General features: G+C 44.9%; 1 long non-coding RNA gene across 2 annotated transcripts in view; it reads right to left on the bottom strand.

Annotated features, from left to right (window-relative positions):
- Positions 1–25,049, bottom strand: part of LOC138849411 (uncharacterized) — a 410,778-nt gene extending 385,729 nt beyond the window's left edge. The window contains exon 1 of one of the 2 annotated variants that reach the window (XR_016232148.1): positions 24,088–25,049. This is a non-coding gene — a long non-coding RNA (uncharacterized LOC138849411). The remainder of the gene's footprint in view (positions 1–24,087) is intronic. The other variant, XR_011388243.2, reaches the window with a different exon arrangement.
- Positions 25,050–25,361: the final 312 nt, after the last annotated feature.

The raw sequence follows: 25,361 nt of genomic DNA, 5'->3' as shown, positions 1-25,361 counted from the left end.
GGTATCTTCCAGGAAAAGGAAGACGGCTAATGGCCCGGGAGTACAGTGAGTGAGGAGAAGGGGCTAGGACACGAGGGCAGAGAGGTGTACACAAACCTTTCTAGTAGACTCCGAGTTCTAAAAAGGGCCATGTATTATTCATCTCCAAACCCTCCCTGGCTCCTGCCACAGCCTCTGGCACCAAAGAGTATTTTAATAAATGTTTGTTGTGGTTATATATGAATATGTAGTTTATGCTCTATGTTCTTTCTAATGTATTCCTCTTATTATTATAAAGGAAAGAATTCAGTTTAGCTTTGATTTCCATTAGTATTAAAGTAGACTTAGTTCATGAGTCAGTACTTGTAATTCCATTACATAGATGGATGGATGCATGCATGCATGGATGGGTGGATGGATGGGTGGATTAATGGAAGATTTGGACAAAATTTAGTTCCTTGAGATGAGGAGAACATGTGACTGGGATCCACTGAACCCCTTAATTTACCCTTGACTTGACTCCACAAGCTTGCAACGTTAACCCACTGCTATCCCAAGCTCAATAATGTCTGCATTTAAATAGGAGCCAATTCTGGGCAATTTTAGCTCAGTGGCCTTGAAACGTTACTATCTGCCTCAATGATTCTGAATGTCTCTTGACAGTATCCCAGCCTTTCCATCACCTTCCTAGATGACTCACAAGCAGATTCAGCCTGTTTGTTCCAGCACAACACTAACAGGTATGGCTCAGCTGACCGAGTCATACACAATGCCCAGGAAAGCCTTGGATGCCTTTGGGATCCACAAGGTTTTGAGCCAAAGTGTCTTCCCTATTTCACTGGCCTGGATCCTGCTCCAGCTTGGGTCTATCCTTAGCCAATATGAGACAAACTAAAATGCTTAATGGATTAAAGAGCCAGTAAACCTCAGGTGTTGGTCAGACTCTGCAAGGAGAAAACAGAGACCATACATTAAGTTGCAGTTAAATACATGGTAAGTTGGTTTTAGGATTTTTACTCTGGTATTTCAAGAACTAAATAATTGACTTTAGCACATAGATGTAGTTATTTATTTCTATGAGACTGGTAAACGCATTAATCCATGTAGTTATTTTAACAGATCTAGAAGACTTTAACTGATATTTTGCACTAGCCTGTGAATTCTCATGTGATACCAGGGATGAATACAATGTATTCTCCTTCAAAGAGACTCTGAAAATGGTTCATCTCTCTCAGATGCAGTATAATTCTAAATGGCATTTTTTTTAAGATTCATTGATTTACTTGATCTCAGAGATACAGAGACAGAGGGAGAGAAAAAAGAGAGAAAGAGAGATCTTCCATCTGCTGGTTCACTTCCCAGATGGCTACAACAGCCAGGCCGAAGCCAGAAGCCAGGAGCTTGGGTGGAAGGGTTCCAAATACTTGGGCCATTTACCACTGCTCTTTCCACCTCAGGAAGGTGGATTGGAAGTGGAGCAGCCCAGACTCAAACAGGTGCCCACATGGGGTGCCAGCGTCACAGGCAGTAGCTTTACCCGCTACACCACAATGCCAGCCCCTAAATGGCCCCTCACACCAAGCATTCATTTATACTATAATGTGTATGGTGGGAATTCCTTATAAACCATGCCTGTCTTCCAAATACAAGACTTCTCATGATAAATTTCCTTTGACTTTGCTAGGACAAGTCTGTGTCTTCTGCTTAACTGATCTCTTAATTTTCATGTTAACAGGGACAACTAAATAAACCACTGGGTTCTCCTTCTTTTTGTCCTATCTTCTAAGAAGTTCAAAGATTGGAAACAAAGCCTTATTCCCTCCACTCAGACTCCAGTTTTCTAATACAATTACTCAATCTTTGCTGATGTTGCATGATTTCTGACCTTCATTTAGTTATATTTCTACTTTCCTGTTATCAACTTTACACTAATATGTGGAAGAGTTCAGGATGCTTCCATGAGAAACCAGAAGAACAGATATTTATGATAAACAAAGAAGTGTTGACTTCCTACTTAAAACACATGCTTGTGGTTCATCATGGACTTAAACTGAAATATCAGCTTCGACACTTATTAAAAGTATGATCCAGGCTGAGCAAATTCCTTGTAGTCTCTGAACTTCAGTTTCTTCATCGGACAAATTACAGTAATAATGATATTTATGAGATTAAATAAAATAATGCATAGAGAAGGCTTAGAAACACATTGCACACTCCACATTTTGTAAATGTTCAATAAATGATACCTCTATTTGCACAAGAACCTTCGAGAGACAACTATGGTTTACACAATGTATGGAAAAGTGTTTCCAGAATATAGTAGAGTAGTTAAAGATTCAGGTTGTGTAATCAGCTTTGTGGTTAAAACCCTAGTCCCATTACTTGCTCTCTGTCATACTGTAAAAATTTTTTTTTTAAGGGAAAGGTTTATGTCCAGTGGGGGAAGCCTGACAGGCTTGGGGGAGAGGGCGAGAGAGTAAGAGGGAAAGGAATCAGGAGAGAGAGAGAGAGAGAGAGAGAGAGAGCGAGCACATGTGTGTATACAGGAAGCAGGCCCTGTTATACCTTTTCTGGGGTGGGCAGGGAAGTAGGAGCAGTAAATCCTGTAAGGCCGCCACAAAACACACCAAACACCGGAGTAAGGGAAAGAGTTTATTGGGGGAAACTCGACAGACTGGAGGGAAGGGGTGAGGAAGGAAAAGAGAAGGAAAGCGTAAGAGAGAGACAGACAGAGGTCAGGAGATGGAAAGAAAAGAGAGAAAGAAGGAGAGGGAAGGAAGGAGGGAGGGAGGGAAGGAGGGAGGGAGGGGGAGGGGGAGGGGGAGAGAGAGAGAGAGAGAGAGAGAGAGAGAGAGAGGTGTTCAGGAACAGGTCCTTCTAAAACTTTGCCTGGGGGGTGGGCAGGGAAGTAGGAACAGCGAATCCCATTAGGATGGGGGGTGAAGCTTGACATCTGTGGTTGGGCCACGTGGTCAGTCACTTGTCTCCCAGCAATGGCAGTGGGGGCTAGAGTCTAGGATGGCGTCAGGGTATAGATTGCACCATAAGTAAGACTGCGCCATTTTACTAACTTTCCCCCCCTTTTGTTTTTTATAAAGCAGGAGTGGTATGGGATTACATTAGTCCCAAAAGTCCAGGAGGGGTAGAGGGATGATCTGTCTTTAGAGCTACTTCCTGCTATCATGGGGCAATGAGGTACTCTTCACTAGCATGGGACGATGATCAACTTTAAACCACGTCCATCAGACAGTCTTCACAAGGGTCCAGAGACCGCCCCCATTTCCTCTCCTCTATGAAATCTTCTCATTACCTGGTCAATGCCACTCTTGGGATCATTGGTTGCCCTCTCACCCTGTCTTTTATACTACAGTGTCTGTTTAAGTGTTTACAGCAGGTGATAATGGAACGAACCAAGGCCTTCAATAACCTGACGGTCAACCAAATGCTGCTACAGGGATATACTCAGCTCCCTACCCAGGAGACAGCAGCTTGTAAAAATTTCTTACCTCTTTATGCCTCAGTTTCCAAACATTAAATGAGGGTAAAATCATAACCTACCTCAAAAGACTATTTTGAAGATGTAATACCATTCATATGTTAAAATTTGTCCAGCATACAGTAAGCACTCAATAAACGCTACTATTACTATTGTTATGTTTTTAAATAATTGGGAGCTCTGTTGATAATGTTAGAAACAAATATTTGTATACAAATAAATGTACTACATATGCCCAAAAGGGTACACTTTATTACTTGTCCATAACAGAGATGAATCACTGGGGAGGATGAGTCTGCTCTACCCTGACAGAGCCCCAAACAAGATAACTGAAAAAGCTCAGAAGCCATTGTCACTGACTCCTTGTGGCTTTATGTCATTTTACTCTTTGCAATATGTTTTCATATTCAGTCTCTACCATTTACCTCCTCAGAGTGAGCCAAATTAAGGGGCGGGACAGGTGCAATTATTATCAATAAGAGGGTAAACACTCAGGTGTACTGACTCCTCGGGGCCACCCATCCATGGAAAGGACCGGCTGTCTCTTCATGTTTGTTTCCTGTACACAGAGCACTGTCATCCCAAACTCTCCACTAAGCACCACCATCAGCAATCAAAGAGGTGCCCCTTAGTTTCCAGCACTTAAAATGGAAAACAGCGGTGGATAATCACAGTATTAGAAACAGCTGAATCCATAGATGCTAAAAAACCCTTCCGAGCAAGTTGGCAAACAGTTTTGCTCTTTGCCAAAATATCTCCTCTCTTTATTTAAACCTTCCTGAATTATAAGAGAAATGTAATTAAAACCATGATTTTTCTCAACTCCAATGAACAGCTTTGGCTGTCTAATATTTTTTTAAATGCCACAAAAAGATTATCTGCAACCATTCTAGTGCCAGGAAGGAGGGGAAGACATTCTGAGTCATTTAGACTTGGGCCACTTGGACACTGACCACAAGCATAGGTGGAGATCTGGGCTGGCTGCTAAGTGACTGCCTCTCAATACCACCATGCCTCTGTTCTTTGTATTATGATTCTAAGGCTGGAGTCCACAGATACCCTTTCTCCTGTTATGTGATTTCCTGGTAAGCTCGTCCAATAAAGTATTCCCAGGAGGGAGACCACAAGCCTGCAGAAAGGGGATGGGATTTGTGTCTTGCTGTCAACTTTCTGTTCCTGTCAGTGTCATGTCAGCAATGACTGCTTTAAGTTTATTTATCCATTTTTATTTGAAAGGCAGGATTAGAAGTAAAGAGAGAGAGAGAGAGAGAATAGGAAAGAAAGAGAGAGAGAATAAGGAGAGAGAGAGAGAGAGAGAAAATCTTCCATCTTCTGATTCACTCCCCAAATGCCCATAACAGCTGGGACTGGACCAAGTGCAAGGTGGGAGCCCAGATGTCCATTTAGGTCTCCCACATGGGTGGCAGGGACCCAAGTACTTGAGCCATCACTTGCTGCCCTCCATAGGGCACATTAGCAAGAAACTGGATGAGAAGTGAAGTTGGCCTTCAAACCCAGCCACTTCAATATGGAATGTGGGTGTTCCAAGTAGCATCTTAACTTACTAGATGCAATGCACAATTCAAAGATGCTTGACTCTGGCAGCAATAGCTGGGTCCAGATCCTTGCTAATGTCTCCCTGGGTGTAGTCTGGCCCCATGATGCTTCTGTTACACAGCACATCAAGATAACCGCCTACAGGGCCCTACCCCATTTTCCCTCTCAATTGTAGCTGAGAAATATGGGGATTGACTTGAGAACTCCAACAGTCTTTAAGTGACATCTACAGAGGAAGCTTGTATCTAGAACCAGGGCTGTATGGTTGGATTGGGAGGAATCCACGGTAGTAAATTGGTTGAACTGGATGCATATGATGTTAGCCCCTAAACTGAGTGTAAAATAATCCTTGGCTGTGTGTGTTGGTTATCTAATGCTACACAAAAAACTACCCCAAAACTGAAAAGAAGAAATTATTACTGTCTCATGATTCTGAGTCATGGGGAGAGATTATCTCTGCCTTAAGGACAGTGGGTGTTTCCTACATTTACTACAGTTGTGATCTCTTAGCAACAGGGACATGTTTGAGGGGATGTGCTATTAAATAATTTCATTGTTGTGTGAACATCATAGGTTACTTACTTACCTACACAAATCTACTTACTTACTTACACAAACCTACCACAATCAATCTATGTTAGGTATGTGAAGCTGCTACCAGAATAGGGTAGCATATTGTTCACAATAACCTTTTTTTTAATAAGTAGGACTACACTCTAAAACAATCATAAAAATATAGTATTGTGAATGGTACACAATTGAATGAACATGACAGTGCAACAGGATTGTTTATACCAGCATTAGACAAACACATGGATGATGATGTGATGAATGCCAATGGCTGTGCTAAGACCTTATGATAGCTACGTCATCACTAAGTGGTAAGAATTTTCAACCTCATTGCAATCTAACGGGAGTGCCATTTTATATGCAGTTGGTCATCATAATGTGGCACATGACCATATATATTTCCACAGTTTGTTCTTCAAAATTTTTTTAGCAATTCAATTCCATATATTAAATTATCTCTAATGCAATGACATGTTGAGGGACTGGCATTGTGGTGCAGCAAGTTAAGCATTGCCTGTGAGACCAAGATCCCGTATGAGCCCCAGTTCTAGTCTTAGGTGTTCCACTTCCAATCCATCTCCCTACTACTACTTGTGGGGAGCAATCCGGACTGGACTAAGTTACTGGAATTAAGACTTATTCTATGCATCTGCTCTCCCACAACATGGCGCTGGGAGAGAAGTAAACAGCTTCCGCACAGCTGCCTCCAGTTCAACCAATAAACTGTAGGACTTGCTCCTGATTGGAGAGCAGCGTACTCGGCGTGTGGGCAGCCGAGTTGGGATTGGCGGAGGAGGACTATAAAGGAGGAGAGAGACGGCATGCACCAGGAACATCTATGGGGAACATCTAAGGGGAACATCTAGCTGAAGGAACGCCTGTGCAGCCCCCCAGAGAGCCGGCCGGCGGAGTGCCGCTCCCCTGCGGAAGTGGGGAATGTGGCCAGGGGGAACTGCCCTTCCACGGAGGTGGAAGGGATAGTAGCCAACCCGGGAAGAACCAGCAGCAAACCCGGGGAGGGCCGAGCAGACGAAAGAACAGCTCAGGGTCCTGTGTCGTTCCTCCACGAAGAGGGGGAGTGACACTACTTATGCAAAAGCAGTGGAAGATGGCCCAAACACATGAGCCCCTATAACCCTCATGGGAGATTCAGATGGAGTTCCAGGCTCGTGGCTTCACCCTGGCCCAGCCTTGGCCATTGCAGTCATTCTGGGGAGTGAACCAGTGAGTGGAAGATCTGTGTGTTGGTCTGTCTCTGTCTCTCTGTCTCTCCCTTTCTCTGTAACTCTGCCTTTCAAACAAATAAATCTTTAAAACCAAAAACATAAGAACAAGGATTGTATCTTTAAAAACATAGTAATACCATGATGGGGGTAGGCCATTGGCACAGTGTTTAAGCCACTGCGCGGGACACTTGCATCCCATATTGGATGCCCAGGTTCATGTCCTGACTCCATTTTCCATTTCACCTTCCTGCTAAGGCACATCCTGGGAGGCTCAAGTGATGGGGTCCCTGACACCCACATGAGAGACCTGTATTGAGTTCCCATCTCCCAGCTTCAGCCTGGCTCAGCCTTGGCTGCTGCAGGCATTTGGAGAGTGAACCAGTGAATGAAAGAGTGTCTCTCTCTCTCTCTCATAAAATAAATACACATTTTTTTTTAAAGTAACAAGTGGTTCCTGTTTTCCTGACTGAACCCTAATGAGTACAGAATCTAATTTGATTTGTATTTCTGATATAGATGGCAACACTTTATCAAAACTTTTATTCATTGATCAATTAGAAGATACTGCATATCTGGCATTCTGTAAAAGACTGGAGAAAGCAATATGAATAAGATATAGTCTATGAACTCAGACTAACAAACTATAGGAATGCCTAGATTTTTTTTTAAAGTGAAGGAGTAATTATGTTTAGGAGGATTCAAAGACAGCTAAATAGATGAGGCAGGCTGTAAAGAAGTTTTAAAAGGAAGATTTGTAAAAGGCCACATGACATTACTTGGGAGCCAGAAAACTGCAGCTCACAAGCCAAAGCCAACCAGTTTCCCACTTATTCACAGCTAACAAGCTAAGAAACATTGTTACAAACAGCTATCAACACATTGTATTTTCATTAAATATGTCTATACGGATACTTTAAAAGGTGTGTGGAAAATAGAATTAAAGGTTAAGTTGATTTTGGTACAAAAAATTTAAATCCATGCATTGCTTTCTCATAATACACATTTTCCACGAACCCCGCTCAGTCCTACTGGATACATTTATCCTACATTTTCCATGAATTTCTGAAAATATTTTATATGCATGGATTTCAAAAATTATTGCACAAAAGTCAACTTATCTTTTAATTCCATTTCTCTGTGAAGTTCGGAATTGCCCTTGTATAATTTAAAACTAAACTATTCAATCTGGCCTGTTAACTCAAAGCCCAATTTTTTCTGGGAATTAAAACTATGTTAATTGTAACACATGACCTTTCATAGGAATTACTTCTTTTCTTACAACTCTTCCCCACAACACATGTGCACATATACACACACACAAAAAGTGCTGAGCTCATGAACTGTCCCACATCAAGGAATGTGTTCCTCCATAAGATGAACCTGCAACTGTAGATCAAGTTGATAAAACCTAAAGAGCATTCCAAGGCACACTGCTTCTTTGGGGGCAGTCTCAGGCAGGCCATGAAGAAAGGGCTCAATGAGGAAAGAACTTTGATAAATGCTGGACTAGACAGTTTTACTTACTGCAGGGTTTTCCCGAGTTTTTAATATCTTCGTATGTTTGTAAATCCCCAAAGCAGAGTTACAAATTGCAGCCAATCCTCTGGATCACACTTGATTCATCTTTTCGTTGATCCACCATATCCAATCTGATATTAAATTCCTCCTAACCTCTACCTCCTCCCTCCTTCCTCCCCACTGTCACCATTCAAGTCTTATTCCCCCGCGACTTTATCTGCCAGCCTCCTTCCCACCTGACCTTCCTTCTCATCCCCCAAATCAGCCCTCCACGTGGGAGCCAGAAAACTGCAGCTCACAAGCCAAAGCCAACCAGTTTCCCACTTATTCACAGCTAACAAGCCAAGAATACATTTTAAACGGTTATATAAGTGCCTATATATTAGCTGCAATCTTGTGCCTTGGTTTGGAAAGCTTAAACTATTTACTATCTGATCCATAAAAGAAAGGTGGCTGACCCCAGCTCAATAGTTGCACTGGATACCTTTATCCTAATCATCTGTAACGTCTGTGATTTATTCTCCAAGGTCGTAATGGCTCCGAGTTGTTTAACCTATTAGAAAACTGTGGACGAACACCCTCTCCCTCATCACGTGGGGAAGGGAAGTCCCTTGTTTAGATCTGGGCACAGAAGGAGCGTTTCTGTCATCTGCTGACTCCAGCATAGAATCAGGGAACACTGCAGGTTCCCTTTCTGTGCGACCACACCAATGTATGCCAGACAGTGTTCACACAGAAGGTGCGACCAAAGCAAAATCACCAGACAGAAAGCCGAAGGTGCAGGCAGTGGTGTGCCGACATATGCGTCACAGCTGGCTTTCCAGTGAGATGCCAGTGGGAGGGGAGATGCCATTTTACGGGGAGCATTTGCCCTTCTCCCAGGAGTAAATACTCCCCATTGTGCTGGCTTCAAGTTACCAATGCAACATCATCAGACAGAGCTGTTTGGAAGAGACACACGACTGGCTTTTACTCTAGCATGCCAGGAACAGAGAAAACCCCACAGGAGGGAAGCACATGTTCCCATCTCTCCAAGCATCTGGAGACCAAGCCACCTAGAATGGTGGTTCTGAATCAGGGTCACTTCTAGTCCTTGCATCTTGAAGCTTAGGAAACTAAGTTATCTGCTCCCTTTTAAGTATGCTTTCTTTCTGGGAGCTGGGAGGTCCATCTTGTCCCTGTGCTGAAATCCCTTCAATTTCTTCCACAATGAGAAAAGCTCTTGAGCATAAAATCAAGGAAATACAAACTCATCCATCCAACAGGCCAAGTGCCTGATGTCAGATGTTTTCCTGAGTTGTGTTTTGTTAGGAAGTGAGAGGGAAAGAGCACTTAAGACAACACTTGCAGAGAGGAGCCATCAGAAAGAGGGAATCAAAAGAAAGGGAAGTTATCTCTATCAAGTGTCTGGCTTTTGCTAAGCAAGAGGTGCAGGGCTCCTTAACTTGAAGGGGATAAAAGTTGTCTTTATTTCACTATTCTTTAATTATTTTGTAGGGTTCTTTTTTTATTGGCTTATGAATGTAGGCTGGAAACCTACGACATGATTTTGTCAATAACATAAATCACAAATATTTTCATCGTATTACAGTTTGACAGGCAAATCACCAAATCATTTATGTACTTCACTACCTCAAAACTATAGTCATTATCAGTGTGGGGAGCAACCCGGACTGGACTGAGTTACTGGAATTAAGACTTATTCTATGCATCTGCTCTCCCACAATATGGCGCTGAGAAGGAAGAAACAGCTTCTACACAGCTGCCTCCAGTTCAACCAATAAACTGTAGGACCTGCTCCTGATTGGAGGAGAGCAGCGTACTCGGCGTGTGGGTAGCAGAGTTGGGATTGGTGGAAGAGGACTATAAAGGAGGAGAGAGACAACATGCACCAGGAACATCTAAGAGGAACATCTAAGGGGAACACCTGTGCAGCCCCCGAGAGAGCCGGCCGGCGGTGTGCCGCTCCCCCGCGGAAGTGGGGAAGGTGGCAGGGGGAACCGTCCTTCCACGGAGGTGGAAGGGACGGTAGCCAACCCGGGAAGAACCAGCAGCAAACCCGGGGAGGGCCGAGCAGACGAAAGAACAACGCAGGGTCCTGTGTCGTTCCCCCATGAAGACGGGGAGCGACAATCAGACTCTTAGATTGATCGTTTAATTTTTAACATGAAAAAAGAAAGGCAGAATATGTTCTAACACACAATTTTTACAAAAGCATTCTGATAACCATATTATAATTTGCTTTCCATGTAATTCTACACATTTTCCTTTATGAATATAACCTAACTGTTCTGAGGAGTCCTTGGGCTTCATTGAATCACCAAAAACAGGCACACAAAATGGAAGCTTGAGACCCCCCCCCCGAAGGTAATTTAAATATGTTAACCTGTGTGACCCTCAAAATGGTGTCAGTGTAGGTTTTCTTGTAGCCCTTTCAAAGATGAGGAACCCCAGTGTTAATGAAGTCAAACAAGGGCTGGAGATGTGGTACAGCAGGTTAAGGCAAGGCCTGCAACATCGGCACCCCAAATGGGCACCAGTTCATGTCCTCAATGCTCCACTTCTGATCCAGGTCCCTGCTAATGCTTCTGGAAAAACAGTGGAAAATGGTCCAAGTGCTTGGGCCCGTGCTACCCACATAGGAGACTGAGATGGATTCACAGGTTCCTGGCTTTGCAGCCATTTGGACAATGAGCCGCCTCTCTCTCTGAAATTCTGCCTTTCAAATAGATAAGTCTTTTATATCTTTTGTACTCTGACTAGCAATGTATGAGAGTCCCAATATTTCTACATTCTCAACATCAACTTGGTATTACAAGTCTCTTTAATTCTAGACATTCTAGTGGACATGAGCTGGTATCTCCTTGCATTTGAGTTTCTTGACTGACTTCTGATGTTGAGAAGTTCTTTAGCTATTTATGAATGTCATTTTCATTATTCAAGTCTTTGGCAATTTTATCTAGTTGCCTCTCCCTTGCTGACTTGTAATTTCTTTTACAAGTGTAGCCATCTAAATGTCAAAAAATAGAGGTTATATATACTGCAAACGTCTTGAGCTTTCCACAATGATATTGAAAATTATTCTTATCTGATTTGTATATAATTGTGGCTGGAGTTGAGGTTTTTCAGACACTCCAAAGCACTCATTCAATAAATGTTATCTCAATAATAGTCTGTAACTTGTCTTTGTTAGCTGTTATTTTTCTTTATCCTTGCAATAAATGTTAAAATCTTGAGTCCCAGATTTTTCTTCTGACTTAATAAATTTTCTCAAGAGTTGGATACAAACAAGTTCTCTAGCTAATATACTCTGTATAGACACATACAAGCACTGTGCATACACACAAGCACACATACAAATGATCACTTAGAACTGTCTCATATGGTCTCATCTTTATCATTCCAGGGATTAAGCACTTGGATAAATACAGGAAGTACCCACATTGGAATCCTGTAGACACACCGACATCCACTGAGTAATAATGAATTTTTATATTACTAAACAAAAGATAACTAATAAAGAATCATTCATAAAATACATTTAACTATGAACACAAGATATTTTTACTATTTAAATTAGGACTTCAAAATAGATGAAACTGGGGCTGGTGCTGTGGCGTAGCAGGTAAAGCCGCCGCCTGCAGTGCTGGCATCCCATACAGGTGCCGGTTCAAGTCCCGGCTGCTCCACTTCCAATCCAGCTCTCTGCTATGGCCTGGGAAAGCAGTAGAAGATGGCCCAAGTCCTTGGGCCCCTGCACCCATGAGGGAGACCGGGAAGAAGCTCCTGGCTCCTGACTTCAGATGGGCACAGCTCCAGCCATTGTGGCCACCCGGGGAGTGAACCAGCAGATGAAACACCTCTCTCTCTCTCTGCAACTCTCTCTGCCTTTCAAGTAAACAAATAAAATCCTTTTAAAAAATCACCAAAACTTTGACAAAGAAGAACCTTCAAGAAGAGGTCATAGCTGTAGATTGTTTTTGGTTGATGTGCAAAATAGGTCTAGAAACTATATGATTACTGATGACAAGGCCTAGAATTTGCTATGGGCGAGGTGACTGAAAAGATGTGCGGTGATGAGCCCTGACAAAGGAAATGATCATTGGAAGACACCAAGAAATGAATTTGAAGGTCTATGCAAGTAGCTGCTGGGGCACACAAAATAAATGGAATTAGAAGTGCTGGTTCTCAGTCTCACATCTACTCCTCGTAGGCTCAGCTGCAGCAACAGTGATGAGAGCGGTGTCTGGCATGAATGGTGATGACGTCTGATGGCCATGACAAAGATGATGACGGTTGACTTGCTTAGTCACTGTCTTAGGATTTCACGAAGAGAGTGTATGTGAAGGCAGTTTGAAAACTATAAATCTCACAGATCTGGCTTAGGAAGATTAAGCAACTGGGACAGCAGGCTGAACCCGCAGATACAAGCCAGAGCAGTCCACAGGCAGAATTTCTTCACTCAGGGTCATCAGGAGGACCCTGTGAAGTTCTGTGCGCTTCAATGGAAGCAATAGGCCACAGTGAGAATCCAGGGGCTGTCAGCACTAGGGAATCAGCGCTAGTGTTTAGCTTAGCTAAGCTAACTCTCATGGGAATGCAAGGTCCTGGACCTCCCTGACACCATTTCTTAGTTAACAGGAAGAAAAATACCACTGACCCATCTATTTCATGGATAATGTATGCATTTGCTAGCACACCTAAGAGACTGAGTGTGACTGGAAATAGTATGATCGACCCCACAGTTCTTTTCAAAAATCATCTTTATTTAAATAACGTTTCCACGCATTTCCCTATCACCAGCCTGTTATTCAAGCTGATCCCTCCCCACGGTGCTGGACAGTTCCCATGTGTCATACCTGAGGATCTGGACAGAACAATTGCTTTGAGACTCATGTCCTCCTGAACCAGCTCAGCTCCCTGATAATATTAAAATCAAGCTCGCTTTGGTAGATGGCCAAGCCAGCTCGCTCACGGAGAAGCATTTTCAGGATTCATCATAAACTAAGCACTATAAAAAGTCAGCTCATAGGCAAATCACCACAAAATAGAATCTCTTCCACACGCATAACAACGGTGCTGTGGAGGCGTCCTCACAGTTGTGACTTAAAAATATGTTCTCTAGCCCCCCCCCCCCAATAATCATCAATTCACCCCCAGCAGATTGCAAGAAATACGGGGATTTAAGCTAAGAAATACGGGGATTTAAGCTAAGGAGTCAGTTCTGCAGTTGGCAGAGGATGGCATGCGGGAGGCTCTCAGGTGCAGCCGTAGTTAAGAGTCAGGCATTAACAGGCACTTGTGAGCAGAACCAAAACAACACTAACGCTGCTGGGGAGACGGCCTTTGTCAGTTCTCAAGAATGTTCCGTCTTCCACCAGAGTCTCACTCACCTGCCCAGTTTTCACCAGATCAGAGATTTTATAATCAATTCCCAACTAGCCAAGCACCTGCCTATCGTGAAATTATCGTGTCTCCCCTTGCCTATATTCTGTCATTCAACTCCATCTTGTTCTCTTTCTTGTTTTCTTATGTGTTTTATTCTCCATAAAAGAGCAATTAGCCTTGTGTGTAGTCAGCACCAATCTTTGAACATCCACTATGCCAGCCATTTTTATAAGAAACTGAGATTATAATAAATATAAAAAAAGGATTCTTACAGTTTTAGAAACTAGGGCCAGAGATTAATAAAGATTGATGATTAAACAAATCAGTATAATATGAGACTTAATGAAAAGTTACTACGTGTCCTACAGTAGGTTGTGTGCATTAATTAGGAGCCATACTCATCATCACTTAGAGACAGAGAAGGTGTATAATTTGCTTGTGCAGCCACATACAGCATGGGCTGACACTCAGATAGTCACTGGAGCCCACCCAAAGCCTCAGAATGGAAGAGAAGGGGCTGGGAACATTGTCCAGGCCAAGACACAGAGCATGGAAGGTTACAGTCCACTGGGAAGCAATGGTGATTACTTCCTGAATCCTACTCTCCAGAAAATACTGAGTAAAACTCTGTAGTCATTTTTGTTCTTTGGAACCAATTCAAACTGTTCGTCATTTAACTGAGCTAATGAGCGCCCACCCCTGCTTTTTCCCAGATGTCCACTATGCCCATCCCTGAGCAGTCATGTCCACGTTGTTTCACACAGATCAACCTGCAGGACATTACCCTAAGGAGAGAAACCAGGCCTGTGGATCTTCTGTGTCCCCTGGGTGCCAGGCCCGGGGAGGGAACACAATAGCACTCAATACCCAAGTTTCTCGTTGAGATGCCCAGTCCGTGAAATAATTAAAACAGGTTTTGTCAAATCACTTAATCTTGGATCTTTCTAAAGGTCAGAAATAATTGGTTGAAATAGACTAAATAAGGATGTTATAAAAATTTCTCCCAGAAAAGTTTAAGGGGAAATATTAGGTTTTGTGGTGGTTTTTTTTTTTTCTTTTCTGGGAATGGTGGTTTGGGTTTTTTTAGGTCTGGCATAACAAAATGTTAGCCATAGCACAGTAGGTTAATCCTCCACCTGTGGCGCTGGCATCCCATATGGGTGCCAGTTCTAGTCCCGGCTGCTCCTCTTCCAATCCAGCTCTCTGCTATGGCCTGGGAAAGCAGCAGAAGATGGCCCAAGTGCTTGGGACCCCTGCACCCGTGTGGGAGACTGGGAGGAAGCTCCTGGCTCCTGGGTCTGGATCAGCACATTTCCGGCTGTTGTGGCCATTTGGGGAGTGAACCAACGGCAAGAAGACCTTTCTTTCTGTCTCTCCCTCTCACTGTCTGTACCTCTACCTCTCAAATAAATAAATAAAATCTTTAAAAAAAATGTTAGCAGATTCAGTGGTTTAAACAGCCTACGTTTAATTTCTCACAGTTCTGGAGAACTGAATTCCAAGATCAAGGTGTCAGCAGCTTGGTTTCCCCCGAGGCCTTCTTAGTGTGTCCCCAGATAGCTTCTTCACTCCTCACCTCTTCCTCTTTTTGTAAGGAGACAGTCCTAATGGATTAGGGACTCACCCTTGGGACCTCATTTGACCTTCATTATCCCTGTAAAGGCTCTACCTCCAAATACAGTCAGGGTTTCAGTACATAAATTCTGGGGGGGGGGGGGCACAGGTCAGTGTGTAATAGGTGCCATGAATGAAAGAAGTGAGAAAGAGATATTTTTAGGGGTCTGATTTGAGGACTGCTAGAAACATCCAGTAAGTGTTTTTATAAAACACCTTGCTTGGAGGAATTTTGCATAAAACACATTTCATGTTCTATGAAAACAGTTCAACAAAATGAAGGAAAATGTTTATTTTCACCAATCCCTTCCTCAGGATAGATGACATTTCTCTTAAGATGGCCGACATCCATATAGCCACGGTTAAACACAATAAGGCCTCTTCCAGGCAATGCTGGCACCTTGGCTTCCAAAACAGTGACCTTGGTCCTCAATCATCTCCAATAACTTTCAAGTCAAGCATGTCAAATAACCATATGCCAGGGTACTGGAATAAATGTGTGGGAAATGGAACTAAGTTTATTTTAGTGTAAAAACAAGTTCAAAATCCATGCACAGGTTTTTCACAATATGCATTTTCCCTGAAACTTTTTTTAAAGATTTATTTGAAAGAGTTACACAGAGAGGAGAAGCAGAGAGAGAGAGAGAGAGAGAGAGGTCTTCCATCTGATGGTTCACTTCCCAATTGGCCACAACAGCCAGAGCTGCGCCGATCCAAAGCCAGGAGCCAGGAGCTCCTTTCAGGTCCCCCACATGGGTACAGGGGCCCAAGTACCCGGGCCATCTCTTACTGCCTTCCACTTCTGCTGCTCCACTTCTGATCCAGCTCCTGCTCATGTGCCTGGGAAAGCAGCAGATGGCCCAAGTCCTTTGGCCCCTGTAACCCACGGGAGAGCCGGAAGAAGCTCCTTGCTCCTGGCTTCAGATCGGCCCAGCTCCAACTGTTGCAGCCATTCGTGGAGAGAACCAGCAGATGGAAGACCTCTCTCTCTCTGTCTCTCCCTCTCTCTCTAACTCTGCCTCTCAAATAAATAAATCTTTAAAAAAAGTAAATAAATCCATGTTAGCGCTGAAAGTGGGGAGACAGAAGTTCAGTGGATATGAGATGTTAGAAATGTTCTGGGATAGAGAAAACATATGGAATTGCACTGGCAAAGAAAAAAGAGGAACCTGCTGTACCAGGAGAGGAACCTCACCTTCTCTAATACACTCTGCCCTGGGTTTTGCAGCGAAGCCCCAGAATTCCCGTGACCTACAGAACTTGCAGCCCGAAAGAAGGGAGGAAGATTTCCCAGAAGTAAAGTTAAGTTGCAAACCCTTAGGATAAAAGCCCGACCAGATAGTGAGACCCACAAGCAGGACACATCCTTGTGAACTGTGAGCACCCCAGACAGGGTTCTGCCCCTGGATGAGCAGGCTGTGCCCAGTACTGTGGGGAGCAACTCAGACTAGACTAAGTTACTGGAATTAAGACTTATTCTATGCATCTGCTCTGCCACAATATGGCGCTGGGAGAGGAGTAAACAACTTCTACACAGCTGCCTCCAGTTCGACCAATAACCTGCAGGAGCTGATCCTGCTCCTGATTGGAGGAGAGCAGCGTACTCGGCGTGTGGGTAGCAGAGTTGGGATTGGTGGAAGAGGACTATAAAGGAGGAGAGAGACCACATGCACGAGGAACATCTAAGGGGAACATCCGGATAACATCTGAGCAGCCCCTGAGAGAGCCGGCCGGCGGTGTGCCACTCCCCCGCGGAAGTGGGGAAAGTGGCAGGGGGAGCCGCCCTTCCACGGAGGTGGAAGGGTCGGCAGCCAACCCGGGAAGAACCAGCAGCAAACCCGGGAAGGGCCGAGCAGACAAAAGAACAGCGCAGGGTCCTGTGTCGTTCCTCCACGAAGAGGGGGAGCGACACAGTACCACGGCCCCCAGCCAGACTCAGGCACACAGCTGCAGGACTGCACCCACCTGGAGCAAGGGCGCCTTGTTTTCTCCACATAAATATGCGTAAGAGCAGCCCTGATATTGAGGGAAAATGAAGTGCTCTACAGCTTAGAGAGAGAGAAAAGAAACAGGTGTGTCTAAGAAGACCATGGAGTGACACCATCTAGACCCAGAGGTGCAGGGCAGCAGGTGGACTTGCTGCTCCGATACAGACAGTCCAGCGCCTACGGCTGTCAGCACCTTCAGGGTCAGCCTCATCTACTCAGAGCCACCTCACCCAAGATCATGCCCCTCCCACAGCAGCCTGTGGCTGGTGGCTGGGAAAGGAAGGGTATAAAGGCCCAGTCACTTCTGCCCAGCACAGGTCATCCACAGGTAATACTCCAGAGTACCCACCACATTGGCTGAGGCTCGGCTGGAGGGCGTCTCAGGTCAGTCTCTCTGTTGCCCACTTCCGTTCACAGGTGCGGATCCTTTAATAGACATTATGTGCCCGAAACTCCATCTCTGCTTCCAGACAGCCCAACCCGAAACACACAGTCTCAGAAACAGTAACCCTGACTCTAGTTTTACACCAAATTGTCACTCAGATGTGAAGGCTAAATATCAGACCACTCAAGGCTCATGGAGTTGGCTCCTAAAGACCCTTGTGGGTGGGGAGGGGTCTTGGATTATTTGAGGATATACTTGGAGAGACCAAAGGGGAAGAATTCCAAGAAAATGAGAACAGTAGGCCACAGCCACTAATGCATGAAAATGAAAGCGAACAAAGCAACTGGCCATTCAAGACAGAAAGCCCCAACAAGGCACTCAGTTAGAATTCTGGGGCAAATTTTGATAAAAAAGGCAGATTGCCAGTTGTTAGGTGATGTGATAAAGCAGAAACTATTTGTAAAATGGTAAAGAATTTGCGCTTCTTTTTCAATAATCAAAATGAAAGGAAATTAGAAATTTCAGATCAAAAAAAAAATCTGAACAAGTAACAAAAATACAAAATATCATGATTGTGAGAAGCTGAAGCAAATTAAAATAAGTCTGGGAGGTGGCAATGCCATGGTGTAGTAGGTTAAGCCTCTGCCTATGGTGCCGGCATCCCTCATGGGTGCCAGTTCATGTCTTGGTTGCTCCACTTCCCAACCAGCTCCATGCTAATGGCCTGGGAAGGCAGTGGAAGACAGCCCAAGTGCTTGGACCCCTGAACCCATGTGGGAGACCCAGAAGAAGCTCCTGGCTCCTGGCTTTGGATCAGCCCAGCTCTGACTATTGCAGCTATTTGGAGAGTGAGCCAGCAGATGGAAGACTTTTCTCTCTGTCTCTCCCTCTCTCTGACTATAACTCTACCTCTCAAATAAATAAATACAATCTTTTAAAAAAGAATAAGTCTTGGTGTTTAGGTGAAGCCCTTAGGCTACACATGTTTTGTGTCCCTTCCTTCTCTCAGTAGAGCCAGCCACTCTGGCCTTGGAGGGAATAATATATCAATGACATATCATTATATTGCTAATGACTTGCATTGGTGATTGATCTTTAAATTCAACCTATGTCCAAGGCAGAAAAGGCTTAAACATATTTATAAACTAGAATGAAGAAGTAATAAACCTTGATGGTGTTTAGTGATGTAATTGGAAGATCATGAGATTTGGAAAGACGAAAAGTAGCAGCTTAGGGCTCCTAATCTCATCTTACATGTTGAGCTGCAGCAAGGCAAATTCATTTAAATCTGATGGATCACAAAATAGAATTTGTTGTATACTTCAAAAAATCATTAATGTATCAACAGACAAAGCCAATCTAATAAACTAATAATATTAATTACTAAAAAAATAGAACAAGGGGAAGGAAGTGGGAGACTGTTCTTTATTTGCCTTTCGTAACAGGGAGTCTATAGCTAATGCTAAGAATACTACCTAGATAAATAGAAGTTTGAGACACCCTTACAGTTCCAGATAAGGCCATTGGAAAAATATTAGAAGCAGAAAGGGCTGATCTGTGGGAAGGAGAGCAGAGGAGAGAAAGGATGAGACAGGGAACCGCTGATTTTCACCTGTGCTCACCTGCATTGCAGGAATGCAACTTTCCGTGTGCATGAGCACTTCACCGGGCTTCTCTTCTCCCAAGACCCTGGGTTAGCCCCGCGTGTGACTGTATCCTAACTCTCTCTCCTTCATCTTCAGAACATAGCTTCCCCTTTGTGTCTGCCTCCTCCACACTGCACAACCCCAGGATGCAGGCTCAGCCCTCATCACCTCCCCTCCCCAGACACCTCAGGTAGAAAGGGAGAACCTAGCTAGGTCTTATGTCACCAGGGGCCATACAAGCATCTTGGTTGACTTCCTCTGTATACCTGGACAGCCCGGCATGCTCACACACGCATGGACCTGCTCATACTGCTTGACTACACTCATCCAGTTACTAGTCCCGTGGCCCTGAGCTGACCACTCCCCCTCATCTGCAAAACCAACAAGTCTAATGTCCCAACTTCTGTGAGTCAATGACCAGTTTGGTGGCATGTGGGTAAACCAGATTCAAACAGCTTGAAAAAGGAATGCTAAATCTTAAGGACATTTTCTTCGTTCACCCAATCACAAATAAGAGCAGGATTGTGAAAAAGCCATGTGGAGGACATTTAAGTGCCCGGGCGTTTTTCTGTCTTGCCTGGAGAACTCAGCAGAACAACTCAGAACTGCGTAACCTAATCTGGGCCGCAGTTGCCCCATTCACAAAGTGATAGGAATGAAGTTGATGCTCTTTGGAGTCTCCGAGCAAGGCTGGGATCATGGCAGTCTGCCTAATTCAGTACTGAAACAGCTCCCAAGTTCATGATGCAACGGCGGAGCCCCAGTGGTCAAAGAAAGACACCACACCACCTCCTGCACTCTCAGCATTCCCAGGATCCTTCTAAATCGGACCCTAAAACACAGCAGCTCTCTGCTCCTTCCCTGTCTTGTCTGACTCTCTTCAGGTCACCTCTCCGTCCCTGGTCACCTTTGCCCAGATGGCGCTGCCAGTCCTCCTCAACCCCACACCATTATAGCACTGAGCCAGCCACAGGGTCCCCCGCAGTGCAGGCAAAGTCCTGCATAAGGCTACCATTAAATTAAAGCGATTTCTCAAGCAATGTGCATTATAGTAAAATCTGATCCGAAGAAACTCACGAGTGAAGCTCTCAATTCTTAATTGGCATGATCATTAAAGGCCAAAAATCAGTCATCGGTGAGGACTGGAACAGCTATGCAGAATCAAATCCCCACCAGCCAAGACAGACCAGGAAAAGGTGTCTGGCACACCGTCAGGGAGTCAGTTGGCCTAGAGAGCTCTCTGCCCTGGCAAGTGAGAATTCAACTCTAATTATCCCATTGGCAGATTTCAGAAATTTTTAAAATATACTCTACAACCACCACTGTGTCAAAACAATTATTTACCTGCTTTGAGCAGGTGTCGGCATTGTAAAGCATATACGTCCTTGATAAATTAAACAGGAAACTCTCCAAACCTGGGTTGTAATCTGCAGCCCCAATTATAGCATACACCAATACTTAGGGTTCAGAGGCAAAGAGGGAGGAACACCAATTTTCCTTTTTCTCTCTTTTTCCCTGAGGCACTGAATCTCAGTGCATACACACAGGTGAAGGCAGAATGTGCCACCTGCACATCAAGGATGGATTCCAAGCGATTTTTCCTGCCATTCTTGCTTCCGAGCCAGAATTGATCCTTCAACATCATTAATTTTCTCTCCTTAGTCTGTGGATTTCACCTACGTTGTCCCCTTTGACCCTCAACTACAGCTCTGTAAGTTCAGCCAACCAAGATCTTTGTCCCTGTTCATAAATGCATAAGCTGACTAATGAGCAGTGTTCCAAGCCTCCTGATTCCAGGAAGCCTGCTCTTTCTTGAGCACACATACCCTCCTTCCTATTCCAGGAATAAACTTCTACCAGAACCACCTCAGTGTGCACCTTCCTGTAGCTCTCTCACGAATGCTGAGACTCGGGCAGAAGGGGAAATAGGCAGTTATGAATAAGCTATTCACACACGACAGGCACACAGGACTTTCCACATATCACAGGCATTGAATGAACGCTGAATGAGGGACTGACACCAGGAAGAACTCCCCAAGTTCACAGAGCTCAGCTCAACAGACATTGGTTAGTATCTTACTGTGGTCAAGGTGGTATTTATAATGTGGTAGCACCACGCCATGCCTGAAACAAGGCCAGGTGTCTTCCCCCATGAGTCAAGGAAACAGATACGTGCCTATTGACTGAATGCAATGGCAGGTCTTGTGAGCACAAAATGCAGAAGGAGATCACCACAGCTTGGGGTCAGATGTGAGATGGTCAGGGCCAATGCTGTGATGCCATCACTTTTGATACTGGCATCCCATATGAGCACTGTTCCACTTCCAATTCAGCTCACTGCTAATGCACCTGGGAACTCGGAACTGAGACGATGGCCCAACTTCTTGGGCCCCTACTGCCCACATGGAAGACCCAAATAGACTTCCAGACCCTGGCTTCTGTAGCCATTTGGGAAGTGGACCAGCAAACAGAAGATACCTCTCTCTCCTCTCACTCACTCCCTCTCCCTCTCTTTAACTCTACCTTTTGAATAAGTGAAACTTAAAATGCGTTTGTGAGATGGTCCTTTATGGATAAGAAAAGGATGCTACCTTCTGCTCAGTAAAAGACCTTGGTCCTGATTAGCCTTTTGCAGATGAAAACCTCCCCTGGGCCCCCAAATATGGGTCAGTGGCCCCTTTTTGGGCAACCCTCCATCACATGCACACACTCAGCAAGACACTGGCCTTTCCATATTTGTCTCTCCTCTCCCAGAGTGCTGCTTACGAGTTGGCACATCAGACCCCAGGCTGGGCACACAGCACATCTTTCTTGATGGCTTAGAGGCACAGTCAGTGAGTCCGTCAGGCAGTTACTGCAGGTGGAGGGAGCAGAGTAACACAGAACACTCATGAAGGAATCCCTGCACAGCTGACAAGTGACGAGTATGACTTTCACTGGAGCAGAGAGAACGAGAAGGGCACCGGTAGCACACGCGCCTGGCAAGACCACCAGGGACTCTCCCACATGGAGAACAAGAAGCCAAAGGACGTCGCCCAGTACATGAGCAACCTGCTCCAACCTTCAGTTTAGAGAGAACCCTTTGGCAACAATGGTGAGGATGGTCAGAAGCAGCCATCCCCCAGGCAAGAGAAAACACTGTGGACCTGCAGAGGGAGAAGCAGTGGACATGGCCTGTAGAAGACCCTGAACCCAAAGGAGACGAGGGTGGTAGGAGAGTGGAGGTGATGAAGCGTTCCTGTTCATGAGGTTAGCGTAGCATGGGACTATACACCGACTGGGTTCTAACCTCTGCGTCACCTATTTACCAGTTCCCTACCATCTCTGAACTTCAGAAGCAAATGACTTCTAACGCTTTTTTTTTTTTTCATTCATCTATTCCCCCTACCACAAAAAGCATTTAATTTTGCATTGTAACCTGAGACAAGGATGGGTCTTCAGTGACTCAGTTCATGGTCAGTGCTATCTGAGAAATGCAGTGGTCCTCACCTATGGGGACCTTCCAGATGCTGAGCTGAGATGACTAGAGTGCCACACACTTATCGGCAACAAAGGGCTCCCTGTGGTCTTACTATAGCAGTTGACAGCTCAGCACGTGGACTGTTCCGTGAAGGCCTATGCAGGCTATCATTAACTGATAGTAATCAAAATAGTAATGAAGACCACTGATGGCTAATTAACTCTTAGCATTACGAACAACCTTCATAATTCTACAGGAATGGAGATGAACCACTTGGGTCACTTTGACCCCTAAAGTCATCCTCAGATTCCAAAATTATGTAGTGTTGATTACTTACAGATTAGTGGATCCTGGTGCAGACCCACAAGAGCCCTGTGGGGTTGGCTGAGCTCTCTCCAGGATGCTGTGAGTGTTGGCTGCCATGAGCTTGCAACAGGTCCCCTTCCTTCAGAGAAGTGTCCTTGACCAAGGAGAGCTTGCTGGCCTAAGGATTCATGTCCTGGCCCCTTGGTCTGCAGGTGGGCACCACCTGCTGGTGTGATTAGTGCTCCAGAGTCCCTGTGAGTCAGGCCAAGGCTGAGTTTCCCACAACCACATCCTTGCTCACCCTATCTCTTTCTCTCCCCTAACCGCACCTCCCTTCAGATTAATCCTTCCACTGGCCTCCCGTCAATCAGTCCCAGGAGCTGCCATCCCTGTCTCAAGCTCTCCTTTTTAGATCTAAGACTCCCAGCTTCTTTTTCAGAGCCTCTTCCCCCCACCTAGAAAGGTCTGATGTGCATCACAAGTGGTTGTGAAAACCTGCTGACATAATTTTAGTGCAAGTTCCTTGTGCAACTCCTGGACGCAATAAATCATGGCAAAAATCTCTGCCTCTTTCTCTACATTTCAAAAGAATTCTGGTCTCTGGGATGGAGAACAAAGAAACCCTGGCGGCGGCGGCAGCAGCTGGCAGCAGGGCCTGAGCAGCCAGAGAACCATGCATTTGTTGATGCAGGAAGAAGGAGCCAACCATGCGCACTGACAGGCTAGCTGGGACTTGGGCCAACCAGGAGCATTTTGTACCCAATTTACTACCAGGAGTGGGGGCAGGGAGCTGGGTGAGAATCTGGTGGGAAGGGAACAGGTGGCAGGGGCCGCAGGGTGCTGTTGGAGGTGTTTCAACCCAGTACATTTGTAGGTGAGCTTCGCTGTTCACCTTTCAAGCAGAAGGGCAAACATCGCCCACAGCGCTCTCGGAAATATCACTTCCTGACTCACCTGTTTCATCTCCATTGCGCCGGCCTCCCTCCAGCCTCTCTTTTCAGGCTGTCTTCCCACAGTCGCTGCAGGGTGAGCTCCGCTGATGAGGGCACCTGGCTCCTGCTGCAGCTCTTCAAAGCTAGAGGTCAGGTGTGTTTCCAGGATTTAATTAAGCTGGAAATGAAATCCAGGGCTGAAGTGGCTCATCGCCTCTATTATCACATTTCTTTCTGTGTGTCAGGCCGCGGCGGCTCCAGGTCTTGAAGAGGAAGACGTGCATGCTTCGCGGTCAGGGCTCGGTGCATCGATTTCAGGAGGCAGTTCAGGAACCTCTCTCCATTTCAGGACAGAAGAAAACGACAGTCTGCTCAGGGGCCTCTCGGGGAGAAGAATTACCTTCAAATGAACAAAGGAAAATGCATCACAAACTAATACATGACTTTAATGCACTTTCTTGTCATGACGTGTGCTCACTCTAAAAATGTATGAGATTTTTTAACAGAATTTTAAAAATCATTTCTAATCTCCACCAATAGAGCTATGCACTGTAATATTACAGTGTCTTTCCTGCCAAGGCCAGGTGTATGCTCAGGGGCCTGGAAATGAGAGCTGTGGAAGAGGAAAAGAGTTCTGATCCTATAGGGTTTGGAGGCACTATATAATCACACCATATTTTTTTAATTTATGTATGATTGTCTTCAGAAAAATCAAGGAAAATGAGTCTTAAGAAAAAACTGTGCGGCCGGCGCCACGGCTCACTAGGCTAATCCTCCTCAGTTGGGGTGCCGGATTCTGTCCTGGTTGTTCCTCTTCCAGTCCAGCTCTCTGCTGTGGCCTGGGAGTGCAGTGGAGGATGGCCCAAGTGCTTGGACCCTGCACCAGCATGGGAGACCAAGAGGAAGCACCTGGCTCCTGGCTTTGGATCAGCGCAGCGCCAGCTATAGCAGCCATTTGGGAAATGAACCAACAGAAGAAAGACCTTTCTGTCTCTCTCTCACTGTCTAACTCTGCCTATCCAAAAAAAAAAAAAAAAAAAGTGCATGCATTTAAAAAATGCTTTCACACCAAAATAAACTTTCCTTCTATTCCATTTTTCCAAAACTATTTGAAATGCCCTCATATATCCTCACTAACATTCATTCATATGGGTCACTCATTCATTAAGATCAATTGTGTTTGCCCCCTTTTCAAGCAATACAGAACCAGGAAAAAAAATTAAAAACAGGTCTTAAAAGAATGCCCATGCTGGCCGGCGCCGCGGCTCACTAGGCTAATCCTCCGCCTAGCGGCGC

This window comes from Oryctolagus cuniculus, chromosome 4 (genome assembly GCF_051225735.1).
Source record: "Oryctolagus cuniculus isolate XC-2025 breed Fujian yellow rabbit chromosome 4, ASM5122573v1, whole genome shotgun sequence".
In the NCBI taxonomy this organism is placed as follows: Eukaryota; Metazoa; Chordata; class Mammalia; order Lagomorpha; family Leporidae; genus Oryctolagus; species Oryctolagus cuniculus.
Note: the sequence above shows the minus strand (reverse complement) of the source record. Positions and strands in the feature narration are given on the sequence as shown.